This window comes from Sturnira hondurensis, unplaced genomic scaffold, assembly GCF_014824575.4.
Source record: "Sturnira hondurensis isolate 20B ecotype Veracruz unplaced genomic scaffold, ASM1482457v3 Scaffold0012533, whole genome shotgun sequence".
Classification (NCBI taxonomy): domain Eukaryota; kingdom Metazoa; phylum Chordata; class Mammalia; order Chiroptera; family Phyllostomidae; genus Sturnira; species Sturnira hondurensis.
In genome coordinates, this window is record NW_028085164.1 from 2,091,743 (window position 1) to 2,106,381 (window position 14,639).

General features: G+C 32.9%; 1 long non-coding RNA gene across 1 annotated transcript; it reads left to right on the top strand.

The window, feature by feature from the left end:
- The first annotated feature begins 961 nt into the window (after nucleotides 1–961).
- On the top strand, nucleotides 962–10,483 carry LOC118997170 (uncharacterized). Its single transcript, XR_005068626.1, has 3 exons — nucleotides 962–1,061; nucleotides 1,153–1,158; nucleotides 10,472–10,483. It is a non-coding gene; the product is annotated as an uncharacterized LOC118997170 (long non-coding RNA).
- The last annotated feature ends 4,156 nt before the right edge of the window (nucleotides 10,484–14,639 follow it).

Here is a 14,639-nt window from a genome sequence, read left to right on the forward strand (position 1 = left end):
GTATAGTCCACAATTAGAGGGACAAGAATAGCACAATTTAAAGTAACCAGAATGAAAGGCAGAAATATAAGGTACAAAACCCAGGGCTGAGAAGACAGATGCCCCCTCCTTTACCACCAGCCAGAAGTAAACATTGGACTATTAAACAAGACTATGAGTGTCACTTGGACATGAAAAAAAATTATCCAAGACTGATGGCTATTATTCCTGGAGCTGTGGTCTAGTTGGCCAAGTCAGCTCCTGAATACTCAAAGTATTAACCTTATAATAAAGAAATATCTTCCTATTGAAACACAGTTTCATCTTTATCTGTGTGGGGCAGGGATTTCTTCTCTAGTACAGGGACTCATACGATGTCAGCTGCAATAAGATAACTTCCCAAAATCAGCCTTTTAGATATTTTAAATGTCACAACTGGATACTCCCTGGCTTTTGACAGGGTCGGATTATCTAAATTTTGCTTCAATTTTTATTACTTCCTCTTTAAGTTTTTTAGGTTTCCTTCTGTCATGGACAAAGTAGGAACTGAAGCTAAAGTAAGACTAAGTCCACCCTGGCTGGTGTAGCTCAGTGAATTGAGCATGGACTGTGAACCAAAGGGTCGCCAGTTAAATTCCCAGTCACAAACACATGCCTGGGTTGCAGGCTAGGTTCACAGTGGGGGCCACGTGAGAGGCAAGCGCACACTGGTGTTTCCCCCTCTTTTTCTCCCTCCCTTCCCTGCTCTATAAAAATAAATAAATAAAGTATTAAAAAAAACAACTAGGTCCTTGACAGTAATTGAAAGACAAGGTATATTTTATTGTTAAATTACACTTGTCCCCATTTTATCTCATTACTCTTCCCTTTCCTACCCATCCCCACCTCCCACATTCAATCCTTTCCGACCCCCATTGTCTTTGTTCATGAGTCCTTTATACATGTTCCTTGGGGACCCTTCCTCTTCTTTCCCACATTATCCCCCTTCCCCCTCCCCTTGAGTCACTGTCAGTTTGTTCTTTATTTCCATGTCTCTGGTTGTATTTCACTCTCTTGTTAGTTTTGGTGATTATGTCGCACTTGTAAATGAGATTATATGGTATTTGTCTTTCACTGCCTGGTTTATTTCACTTAGCATAATACTCTTCTGTTTCATCCATGCTATCTCAAAAGATAGGAGTTCCTTCTTTTTTCCTTCTGTGTAGTATTCCATCATATAAATGTACCATATTTTTTGATCCATTCATTTACTGATGGGCACTCAGGTTGTTTCCAGCACTTAGCTGTTGTAAATTGTGCTGCTATGAACACTGGAGTGCATAGGTTCTTTTAATTGGTGTTTCAAAATTCTTAGGGTATAATCCCAGCAGTAGAGTAGAACTGCTGGGTCAAAAGGCAGTTCCATTTTAAGTTCTTTAAGGAAATTCCATATTGTTTTCCTCAGTGCCTATACCAGTTTCATTCCCACCAACAGTGTGCTAAAGTTCCCTTTTCTCCACAACCTTGCCAGCACTTGTTTGTTTATTTGTTCATGATGACCATTCTGACTGGTGCAAAGTGGTATCTCATTGTGGTTTCAATTTGTATCTCTCTGATGGCTAGTGATGCTGAGCATCCCTTCATATGTCTATGGGCCGCCTGTATGCCCTCCGTGGAGAAGTGTCTGTCCAAGTCCTTTGTCCATTTTTTGGTTGGATTATTTGTCTTCCTGATGTGAAGTCATGTGAGATATTTACATAATTTGGAGATCAAACCCCTATCCAAGGTATCATTAGTAAATATATTTTCCCATCTGGTTAGTTCTCTTCTCACTTTACTGATGTTTTCTGTAGCCATGTAGAAGTTTTTTTTTTTTTTTTAATGTAATCCTATTTGTTTATTCTTTCCTTTATGTCCCTACTCTAGGGGACATATCAGTGAAAATATTGATACATGAAATATATGAGATTTTCCTGCCTAGATGTTCTCCTCTAAGACTTGTATAATGTCACAACCCATATTTAAGTCTTTTATCCACCTTAAGTCCTTTTTTTTGTATATGGTGTAAGTTGGTGGTCTAGTTTTATTTTTTTACATATAGCTGTCCAGGTCTCCTAATGCCATTTGTTGAAGAGGCTATTTTTACTCCATTTTATGCTCCTTCCTCCTTTGGCAAATATAGTTGACCATTAATACATGGGTTTCTATCTTGGCTCTCTATTATTGTCCATTGAACTATGTGTTTGTTCTTATGCCAGTATCAGACTGTTTTGATTACAGTGGTCTTGCAATATAATTTGATATCAGGCATTGTGATTCCTCCTATTTTGTTCTTCTTTCTCAAAATTACTGAGGCTATTTAGGGTTATTTATGGCTCCATAAAGATTTCTGAAATGTTTGTTCTACATCTGTGAAATATATCATTGATATTTTAATAGGGTTTGCATTGAATCTATAAATTGCTTTGGGTAGTAGGGAGATTTTGATTATGTTAATTCTTCCAATCGATGAACACGGTGTATGCTTACATTTATTTGTGTCTTCCTTAATTTGTTTCTTCAGTGTTGTGTAGTTTACTGAGTATAGGTCTGTTACCTCCTTGGTGAGCTTTATTCCTTGGTACTTTATTTTTTTATTGCTATAGCAAATGAAATTTTTTTCCTGATTTCTGTTTCTGATAGTTGGTTGCTGTTGTACAAAAATGTCTTTGAGTTCTCAATATTGATTTTCTATCCTGCTGCTTTGCCACATTCACTTATTAAGTCAAATAGTTTTTTGGTGCAGTCTATAGGGTTTTCTATGTATATTATCATGTCATTCTTAAACCATGACAGTTTTACTTCCTCCTGAAAGACAAGATTTGTTTTTTAAAGAAAGATTTTGAAGAGATTAGATAATCTGTCAAAATCACCAAGAATCCTCCATACAGAATTTTAGTCATTCCCAGCTTATTCAAATCTTTAACAAGTCTCAGTAGTGTATCTATGTGATCTGCTCCACTTTTCATCCTCTACTATAATCGGTGTGAACAGAATAATTTGACTTTTATACAAGAGGTCATCTGGGGAATGTGGGGCACCTTAGGCAAGGCAACATTATTGAAGAGCAGTGAATTCAATGAAACTCCTATATACTCTCACCCCCAAACCTAAACCTACTTGAAGCACAATGATTGATTCTAATACTTGAGTAAGAGCAGAGGATTTAAGTCACATGAGTGTCATGTGAGAATGTTTACTCTATTGAGGAGAATGCTATAGGGAGAAAAGAATGCTCATAAATATTTTAAAAATTGGTGATGTGAAAGGCAGAACAGAGTTACAGAAACTTAAAGTGGGACAGGTGAAAAGATGATATAGTCTATTTGATATCAAAGATGGGACATTTCTGATGGTCTGGGAGAATCCAGGCCCCTGAATTACTAGCCTATGTTCTTTGCACAGTACCACAAGCTTTGCAGTGGTTTCTCTTGTTGAGCTCTTGCGCCTGTCCTGAGGCCTATTTTCTTAGCTGATTTCTATCAGCCCCAGCCACCCATGTAAGGCTGCCTCACCAACTTGGCTTTCGACGTACAGCTTGGTTAGGTATTTCCCTCATCCATTCTCTTCCCCACAGGCATGAACAATGTTCAGTATTCATGGAAAAAAATTCCAATTAACCTACACATTTCCCTTTCTGGAATTTCTGGGAGGTCAAGAAAGATGATGATGATTCTATAGCATAGTGTTAAGCATCAGTACAGTACAGCACTCTGAAATCATATGGTGCCTCCCTTGCTCAAAGTCAATGTCACAACTAGTGGTCAAAAAAGGTAAAATTTCTTATGGGAATCACAGAAGAAGGAAAGCAAAAAAACAAAAAAAATAAAACAAAAACAAAAAAACCCTCTGGATATGAGGAAGCAGAATAAAGAAATAGAGACATGGAAGTCTTTAAAGCCAAAAGACCTCAGTTAAATTCCTGGCCCCTCTTACAAAGAGTGTGTTTGATTCTTCTAAGCCTTTGTCCTGATCTGCAAGATAGTGGATAATGTCTGTTCCCCAGTCTGATAGAATTGAATGGAGCAATGTGTATGCAGCACCCAGAGCACTGCTCAGTGAAAGACTTAAAGTTGTATATAAATATAATGTAGGTGTGCATAAACGAAGGAAGATTATAAACTTGTAGGTATTAAATGGGTCTAGTATTGCTTGTGGTTCTGCTACTGCCTCAGTATGGACTACATCACATGTCAGTTACTAAAAAAAGTAAAATAAAATAAATAAATAACATAAAATTATGTTCATTACCTGTTCAATGAGAGGAAAGGCAAGAAAAGAAGTTAATGAAGCTAAAACTCATCAGTAAACATGGGTATTTTTCTAACAAATATCATTGGATAAACTTAATTTTTTAAAGATAAAATAAAGGTGTACTATTTTATATGGATTCAACTTTTTAATATATTTTTATTAAATTGCACAATTCTCAAATTTCTGGACTTCAAGAAATCCTAAAGGAAAAAAATTCAGCTGTTATCATGTTGCTATGTTATCATAAAAGTACTATTATATATATTAAGAATTCTTTACAAATTCTGACATTATGTGATTCAAATGTAGTTCAGATTTACTTTAAAAGACCAAATGTCTGAGTTAGGAACCTAGTTCCTAATAATATTTTTATATGTTTTTCTGCATTTCTCATTTTTTGTATATTTTTTTTCTAAGACACTTTCTTAAAAAGTCCAAAATTTACTGACAACTATCTCTGTTCCATAATGAGGTATAATTTTTGGCCAATAAGAGATTGTGGGTTTTTTGACGGAGAAGTGGTCAACTAATTAGAATGGCCTCCACACTGTCCAAAATGGAAAATGGAGCCATATTGGTGATATATTTACAAAAGTGTCAGCTCTCTGTTAGTGTCCACTCAAGTTGAGATGGTTAACTCAGTGAAAAAAATTTCCATCTTTAGAAAGTGTTAAAATCTCAAAGCAAAGTATATCCAGGGTTACTACATTAAATTATATAAAATTCATGATCACGAACCACACGATCGCAGTTAGATTCCCAGTCAGGGCACATGCCTGGGTTGCAGGCCAGTTCCCAGCAGGGGACTCAGGAGAGGCAACCATATATTGATATTTCTCTCCTTCCCTCCCCCTCTAAAGATAAATAAATAAAATATTTAAAAAATAAAAAATAAAAATAAAAATCTTAAAAAAACAAATTAAATTATATGAAATTACTGGTTATTTGGGTGCAACCTCTATTAGTTCAGTAGAATACCACATGTTTTGTTTATTCTATTGTATAAGTCAATTCCATAGATATACCAACAAAGGGTGCAGCATTGGGCAGAATAATGTTCAAAACATGATTAGCTAAGAGAGAGTGATTTAACAATTGGATTTTACAGTATAAAATGCCACTTGAATATATATTGACCATGTATATGAAGCTGTGGAAAAATATGTTAAGATATAATAATCTTTTCAGTCTAGCTATGACTTTCAATTTTTTCAAAATTTACTTTTGCTCTTTTAAATAAATAAATAATGTCTATATTTATTAATTTTTGTTTTAATACATTACAATGCTCTCTTACCTGTCACATATGTTTTTAAATTTTGCTATCTGTAAAACATTTTTATTATATATTTATTAAGAGAAAAATATGTAAAAGTCATCATTATTACTTTCTCAGGTTTTAACACACAAATAAGAGTAATATCAAAAATGCCTTTTGCTCTAACTGGTGTGGCTCAGTGGGTTGGGTATCATCCTACAAACTGAGGGGTCACTGGTTCCATTTCCAGTCATTGCACATGCTTGGGTTGCAGGCTGTGTCACTGGTTGGGGTGGGCAAGAAGCAGCGAATCAATCAATGTTTTTGTCTCTTTCTTCTCCCCTTCTCCTCACTCTGAAAATAGAGAAACAAAATCTTAAAAAAACAAAACAGAACATGTCTTTATAGTACAGAATTCAGAGAATACCAGGAAACAGAGGGATCAGAATTCACACAAGAGGAAGGCTTAAATTTTCTCTCTTGGAAATTTAAGAGAGAGAGAGAATAAAAGAAAGAGAAAAAAAGAAAGGAAGGAAGGAAGGGAGAGAGGGAGGGAGGGAGAGAGGGAGGGAGGGAGGGAGGGAGGAAGGAAGGAAGGAAGAAAGAGGGAGAGAGAGAGAGAGAAAGAAAGAAAGAAAGAAAGAAAGAAAGAAAGAAAGAAAGAAAGAAAGAAAGAAAGAAAGAAAGAAAGAAAGAAAGAAAGAAAGAGATTACATGGGGAAATAAATACAACAAGATTGAGCAATTAGCAGGTATAACAAAGTAAGAAAAATTGAAAAGTCTGAGACTACAAAATCACTAATTTCAATTATCAGGAAATAAAACAAGGAATGCAAAACAAAATTTTATTGTAAAAATACTAAATTTCAAAACACAACTTACTAGTTAAAAATAAATTACACAGAGCTGAAGAAACAATAAGTAAATTTGAAATACATGTGGAAAATTATAGAAAATGCAGCAAGTATAAAAATTATAACAGAACATTTAAGATGTATAAAGAAGCTCTAATGTTTAATAGAAGTTATATAAATGAAAATAAAGAGAAATGGGAAAATAGGAAAATGTACACTAATTAAAAAACTTCAAAAATAAGGAAAGGTTTGATTTTTCATTTAAAAATAAGCCACCAATATTTAAGACTAAGAAACCAAAAAAATTCACTCTTAGGCTAGAAGATATTAAAGAGGTAAAGAAAATTCTCACAGTAATTAAAGAATAAAAACACATTACTGAGAATAATAAAAATACAGAAGACATCACTAATAAGATGCATTAAAACGAAGGGATATAATTTTTCAGATATAAAATGAAAATAAATATCAGGTTAGTGTTTCATACCTATGTAAGTTATTATTTAGAATACAAGTTTAGAAAATAAATACAATTATTAACATTTGCAGGTCTTCACTGAAAGATATAGTCCAATAACAATATTAAACTTAAATGGAATCAGGATGAAAAGTTATCTGCAAATAAATCATAATTGTTCACTAAACTTAAGTATGTATTGACTGTTTTATAGATATGTATCATCATATAAAGGGAACATATTAATTTTTATTAAATTCCAGTATGTATTTAAATTAACAAGTTGGAGATATCAAAGTCAAATGATACTTATATATTTAGCAGAACATACATTGTTAATTCTAAAATTTACTAAAGACATATTATTTTAGAAGTAGTAGAAGAAAAGCAAAAAAGAGAACTAGAAATAATTCAGTAAATTCAATATAAAATATTAAAAGAAAAATTACAGAGGTTTTGTTAGACCTTCCTGGCTTTTTATGGGTAGCATCTGTTCTCAAGGTTGGCAGCTTATCCTAAAAGATCAACTCATGTGCTGCACTGGTGACTCACTGTTTTAAATGATAGCTCTTGGAATGGAGTACTTTAATTGACTGTTTGTGTGAGTGGTATGTGTGTTAGGAGCTTGGATTAAAATCCACTGGAAAGGAAAAGAAAGTCTTCTGGAAGGAAATCAGGAAGCACAGAGAAGATGACCTACAGCACTTGAACACACACAGCATTAAGATGACATATATATATGACATTAATGTAAAACTCCAATATACTCCTCTTAAGGTTTCAAAGATTGACAACAATATACAAGTACTCAATATTTGAATCAGATAATAAATAAGATAGCTCTAATATGCATGTATTTTGTGAAGAAAACTTCTCACACATTCATGAAAAATTAACTGTAATAGATAAAAAATAGCTCAAAATTATTCCAGTTTAAAAATTTTTCAGGTTACAACTTGTGGTCACAATTTATTACTAGTTAGTAATTATGTAAATTAACAAATATTCAAAAAACATGGACAAAACTTAAAAATTATTCCTCTAAATTACTAGTACGTCCAGTGGAAGTAAGTATACAGGTTTGAAGGTACTACAGGTAAGAACAGTCCAGGAGAATATATGTTCATGACTGTATGATTTGCCTCCAAAACATTACTCATTATTCTAAAGCTTTGATTACTAGTAGCCCACTGTTATTCTTAAACTCTGATCTCTATCCCATGGTTTGCATCATTCCAGTATCATAGATCCCTTTGACAATCTAATGACATTCTTTTTCCATGGAAAAATGCAATATACAATATACAACACATACAATCATAAATGCAAAGCAATACACTGTAAACACATAAAACTGCATATTTTCCAGTATAATAAAACCTATCTGTGCATATCAAGTACAGAATCTCTCCTGTAATACTTTGATTTTATTTTAGAAGCAGAAACAAAACACAAATCAAAACTATTCTCTTCTTTTTTAAAATACTTTTACAAAACTCTGGTTGTTGTCCAAGTTTTATGTTCCTAATTTTGATTCCTACAAGTAGACCTTCTAATATTTAGCCTGAGTAAAATTTAGCTTGTCATTTCCCTGAAAACAAACCAATCCCAGATAACTCACTGGTTTCAATGGAGACATAAGACCATTTTGTGAGGGGAAGATAAATTTCTTAGTTGGTACAAAGAGATGTGTTTTCACTTGTTGAGAGGGAGTGAAAATCAATCACTAAGTCTTGGGGTCTGTGATGTCTTCAAAGGAAAAGTGCTCTGTCCTATGAGTGCAAATTAATTTTCTTTATTTTCCTGTAGATTAGACAAGTCCAGGCAAGAAGATTTAACTACGAGTATACTAAGAGCAGAGAGTAAGCCAAAGCAAAATAAAGAAAAAATGACATGCACATAGAAAAAAGTGCTTTATACAATAACATAATATTACATAAAGTATCAATTCTCTCAAGGGTAAAATTCATCTTACTCTGCACCATGGTTCCAGTATCTGGAACAGTACTTATTTCTAGCAAGAACACAGTAAGTGTTGAATAACTGAAAATGCAATAGCCTACTTTTCATTTTAGTTCCTTTTCTAGATTGTCACCTATTTCTATCTGCTGAATGGAAGTTCTTCATTAGGATTCTCAATCAGGAATAGTCTGTTAAGTCCAGATCTGGTACATAGAGTGGGAAAATCAGCTTCTCTACCTGCCTGTATCTTTCTTTTCAACTTCAGTTTCAATCTCTCTCCTGAATAATTCACATCGGAAATTCTCTAAGACCCTATCCTCTGCCTTTATTTTTATAAATAAGTGTAACTATTTTTTCAATCTCAAAAAATGCTGATAGTAACTCATAACTAATAAACTTAAAACTGACAAAATGAATTAATGCCATTATTCTAGTAAATGGACATGTTCATTTAATGGCTCTACTTAATAAGAGTTCCTCAGATTTTAATATAGGTCTTTTGTTATCTATTTTTATTTTCATATGTCACATTAAAAGTTGATAAATTTACTTAAACAGCAGAGGAATGCTGAATAAATTAGAAGATAACTGGCATAATGGTCAAAATTAAAAGAGTTGGCAATATCATGTGCTGACAAAGTTGAAGAACAACTGGAACTTCCAAATATTATTTGTAAGACTATAAATTGGTATAATCACTTAAGGAAACTATTTGTCACTATCTATTAAAGTTTAACATATTGATGCTTTACATACCAACAATTCTGATCTTATGTATGTACCTAATAGAAAAGTATGCATGTGTTCACAATGAAAAACGTGAAAATATTACGTAGCAGCACAAAATGGAGAGAAAATAATGCTGAAATCACACAGTAAAATCCTATATAGTAATAAAAATGGACACTCTGCTATGAACAACAACTCAGAAGGAACTCTGGTAAAGTGTCACCAGACACAGTGAGTATATACTGTATGATTCCAATGACCTTTTCAATATTAAAAATGTGTACATTATGTTTTTCTAAATAAATATATGCCTTCCAATGGAAAAACATTTCACTTGTTTAAATAAATGTCTCACTGTTATTTCCAGGAAGATGGAGTAGAGATACTTTACATATAATTAAAAACCATGAGTAATATATGTGAAACAAATATAAAAAGACTCTAAAAGAGTCAAAGAACAATGCAAACTATTTATTGACCTAGGACCAGAGGAAAGACTTAGTGATTAAAATCCATGTATTTTTTTACATATTTTCTAAACAAGGAGCTGAATGTGCCAACACTGAAATGCCAACAAGAATAGACAAAACTATCTCAAAAATATTATGTATCTCCAACCAAAGAACCAGATAAGGGAAAGACTAATAAGACAAGTAAGTCTTGTAAGAAAACCACTCTACATCACACAAACACTGCAGAAAAATTAAAAAAAAAACAAAAAACACATCCCTCCTCTCATGAATGCCAGCAAAAGACAAATTGAAACCCTAGTTTACCATTCTCTTGGCACTATAACAGTGTCCTGCTCTCCTACCACAGATGGTGTCACAGAAAGCCAAGTAGAGAACAGGAACATTCATCCAATCCAGTCAGTTCAGTAGTGAGGTCTCCCTCTCCCTCCATGGAAACAGTGGAGGCCATAGGGGAAGTCTGAACTTCCATCCCCCTCCAGCAGTAGAGGAGATACCTTTCTCTTCATCAGTGGGGTGGTGTTAGAGAATAACTGTTAACATGGTAACTTTCTCTGTTGACCAGAAGTAACAGGGCAACTCCCATCATAATGTTAGCACATATCAGTGGAGAATTTAGAAATCCTACCCTACCCATCAGTAATAAGGTATCTTCCTACCTTAGGAGTCAACAGACCTCAAGTGGAGAAATCTGGGTTTCTATTTCCATTTGAAAGACATAAATCAATGCCCCCTCTTCCCCTACTAGAGTGGCACCAGTAGAAGAAAGCTAAGTGAAGGTCTAAATAAAATTCAGGCTCATAACACAATAGAAAAATATCCAAATTACAATTATCATAATAAAACCCCCCAAATCTCAAACCAAATGGAAAATGTAATCAACAGATACCATCATTGAGATGACAGAGATGTTAACATTATCCTTAGCTTTTTAAAGCAGCTATGATCAAAATATTCAAATAAACAATTATAAACATGCTTTAAAAGTAAAAAAAATAATAGAAAGGTTCAGCAAATATAAATTGTAAGAAAAAACAAAGGAGAATAAAATGAAGCTGCAGCAGTAGAAAGGAGGGGATTTTGAAATTTTAGAACAGAAATATACAATAAGCTAAGGAAAAAGCTCAGGAGATAGGAGTGGAGGGGTATAGAAAATAAACATGGAATCAAATTATAAAATTATAGAAGTTATCCAATCCAAGCAATAGAGAAAACAGACTGGGAAAAAGCCAGAGCTTCATGGACATGTAGGACTATAACTAAAGATCCAACATAAGTACCATAGAGTTTCATAATGAGAAGAAGTTGGGACTGAAATGTACTTGAATAAAAAATGACAATATACTTATCAAAATTAAGACAAATAAACATGCAGACTCAATAACCCGGGCAAATCTAAAGTAAAATCCATACCAAAATATATAATTGAAACTCTGAGAACTAACAAGAAAAACAAATCTTGAAAACAGTTAAAGAAAAACAGCACATCTATAGGAAAAAATGCTATTAGAATTATAGAAGATTTTTTACCAAACACTATGGAAGCCAGGGGGAAGTGGCATAATATTTCTAAAGTGCTAAAAATGAAAATCTGTCAACCCAAATGCTATACCCAGCAAAAATATCCTTCAGAGATTAAGGAAAAACTAAGGCAATCTCGAATAAAGAAAAAGTAAGAAAATATGTTAACAGAAGACATGTCATAAAAGAATGGCTACAGGATGTCCTACAAATAGAAAATACATGATTTTTTAAAAAGAAATATTTGAACATCAGGAAAATGAAAGAAAATATCTTTCATCTGTGACTATTTGTGACTACATGTGGATAGGTATTACACTTTCCTTTTCTTGAGTTTTCTAAATTATATTTTGTGAAAAGAAATAAAAATTATAACATTTCTGATATAGTTTTAAATGCATATAAAGAACATATTTGACAATTAAAATATCAAATAAAAGGTAAAAGAACATAAAATGAGGTGATATTTCTGTACTTCCCATGAACTGGTCAAGTTATGACACCTGTAGATTGTGATATGCATATATAATATAGACAAATCACTAAAAAGAGCTATATAAAGAGTAATAAAGATACAATAATAAAACAAAATATAATTCTAAACATTGTTTAAGTACCCATGCAGAGGAAAGAAAGAGAAAATAGTGAAGCAAATATCAGAGAGAACAAAACAAAAAAAAGAAAAAAAAATAGGCCCTGGCTGGTGTAGCTCAGTGGATTGAGCATAGGCCTTCAAACCAGAGAATCGTAGTTCATTCCCAGTCAGGGCATATGCCTAGGTTGCAGGCCAGTTCCCAGCAGGGGATGCACGTACATTGATATTTCTCTCCTTCTCTCCTTCCCTTCCTCTCCAAAGATAAATAAACAAAACTTTAAAAAAAAGAAAATAAAATGGAAAACTTCAGCCATAAAATATAAATAACTATATTAAATATAAGTGATCTCAATAAACCAACTAAAATGTAGATACTAAAAGATTTTTTTTATATTTTACTTATTTATCTTAGAGGGGAAGGGAAGGAGAGAGAGAGAGAGAGAGAGAGAGAAATATCAATGTATGGTTGCCTCTCGTGCTTCCCCCGCCAGGAACTGGGAACTGGCCTGCAACCCAGGCATGTGCCCTGACTGGGAATCGAACCGCGATCCTGTGGTTCGCAGCCCGCGCTCAGTCCACTGAGCTACACCAGCCAGGGCGATACTAAAAGATTTTAAAAAATTATTATATAGCTCTATACTACAAATAAATATCTTATTTAAAATGTAATGATATAAAAAGATTAGATTAGAAGTGTAGAAAAACACATATTATATAAATGTTATTCAAACAAAAACAGAATTGGTATATTAATTTTATATAAGGTAGACTTTAGAGCAATGTAAAATGAAAAAAGGGGGCTTTTTTATAATTAGAGGGTTAAATCAGTTATCAATTCTAGGTATGTGTTGATCAAACTATAGAGGTTCAAAATATGTGAATCGAAACTGATAGATTGGTAGAAAAATACAAAATTGGCAATTAAAGTTGAGGATTTTAGTGTCTTCTCATCAACTTATAGAAAAACTAGTGAGTGACTAATAAGAATATAAAATAACTCAGTAACACCCTTAATAGGATCTAATCAATATTTATAAAGCAATGTGTTCAATAATAGCAAAATATGCATTATTTTCAAGTGCTTATAGACCATAACTATGCCAAAAAAACCTAAAAAATGCAAAAGCATTAAAATCATAGAGTGTGTTCTCAGACCACAATGGGACCAAACTAGAAGCTGAAAAAGTAGATTTCCAAATACTTGGAAGCTAAACACATCTCTAAGTAATTGAAGGATCAGCAAGGCAATTTCTCAATGGAAATAAAATACACTGAAACACAATGAAAATGAAAATAAAATATATTAAAATTTGTGATACACAAACCGGTATAGAGAAGGGAATCAATAGCAATAAATGTACACTTTTAAAAAAGAGGAAACAAATCAATAAGCTATGCTTTCTTATTAAGAACAATAAAAAGAAAAGAGAATCCAAAGCAAGTAGAAAAAAGAAAATTATAGTGATTAATATAGAAGTCAATGAAATAGAAAATAGAAAAATAGGAAAAATGATAAAAGAAAGAGCTGTTTTTTAGAAATTATTAATATAAATTTCAAACTTCAAGCAAGATTGACTAAAACAAAAACAAAAAAGCACACAGAAAAGGCACAAATTAATCTATGTGGGAAATGAAGCATGAAACATCACTATATAGCTTTAATAATAAAAAAGATAATAAGACAGTATATAAAACAAATATACACACATAGATTTGACATCTTAGATAAAGCAGAACCTCCCTAAAAAAAAGTTGTCTTATTCACTTATCTACTAATGGACACTTGATTATAAAAAATAAGAAAATTTTACTTTTTGTGATAGTGTGGATGGACCTGGAGAACGTTATGGTAAGTTAAATAAGCCAGCCAGAGAAAGACAAATACCATATGATTTCACTCATATGTGAAATCTAATAAACAAACCAGACTAACAGGAAAATGAGGATAGACTCATAGATGGGGAGCAGTATGACAGCTAGTTGTGGATGGGAGTAAGGGGGTGAAGGAATTGAGCAAAAAGGAAAATAGATTCATGGACATAGACAACAGTGTGGTGATTGCTGGAGGGAGGGGGTTATAGGGAACCAAATGGTAATGAAAAATACAATAAAGATTATAGTATTGTAAGAAAATAAACTACTACTACAACCTATCAATGATGAAATTAATACTTGTGTAGCCATAAAACTAGTAAAGAAATTAAATTAGTAACTTAAAAAGTTACCTCCAAAATATCTATGCCCAGAAGATTTTACTGGAGAATTATATTAAATGTTTAAAGAAAAATTATTATTAATTGCACACAATCTCTCCCAGAAAACAGGAGAATGAACTTCCAAATTTATTTTATGAAGCTAGGATTAATCTGATATAAAAACCACACAAAGACAATACAGAGAAATGGAAAAAAAAAAGAAAAGACAGAAGGAAGGATACATGGACAACAACTGAGAAGGGGGGAAATGGGAGGGAGGGGGAGGATGGGGGGTGGGATGGGATGGGAGTAATAGACAGAAAACTGTACTTGAAAAATAATTAAAT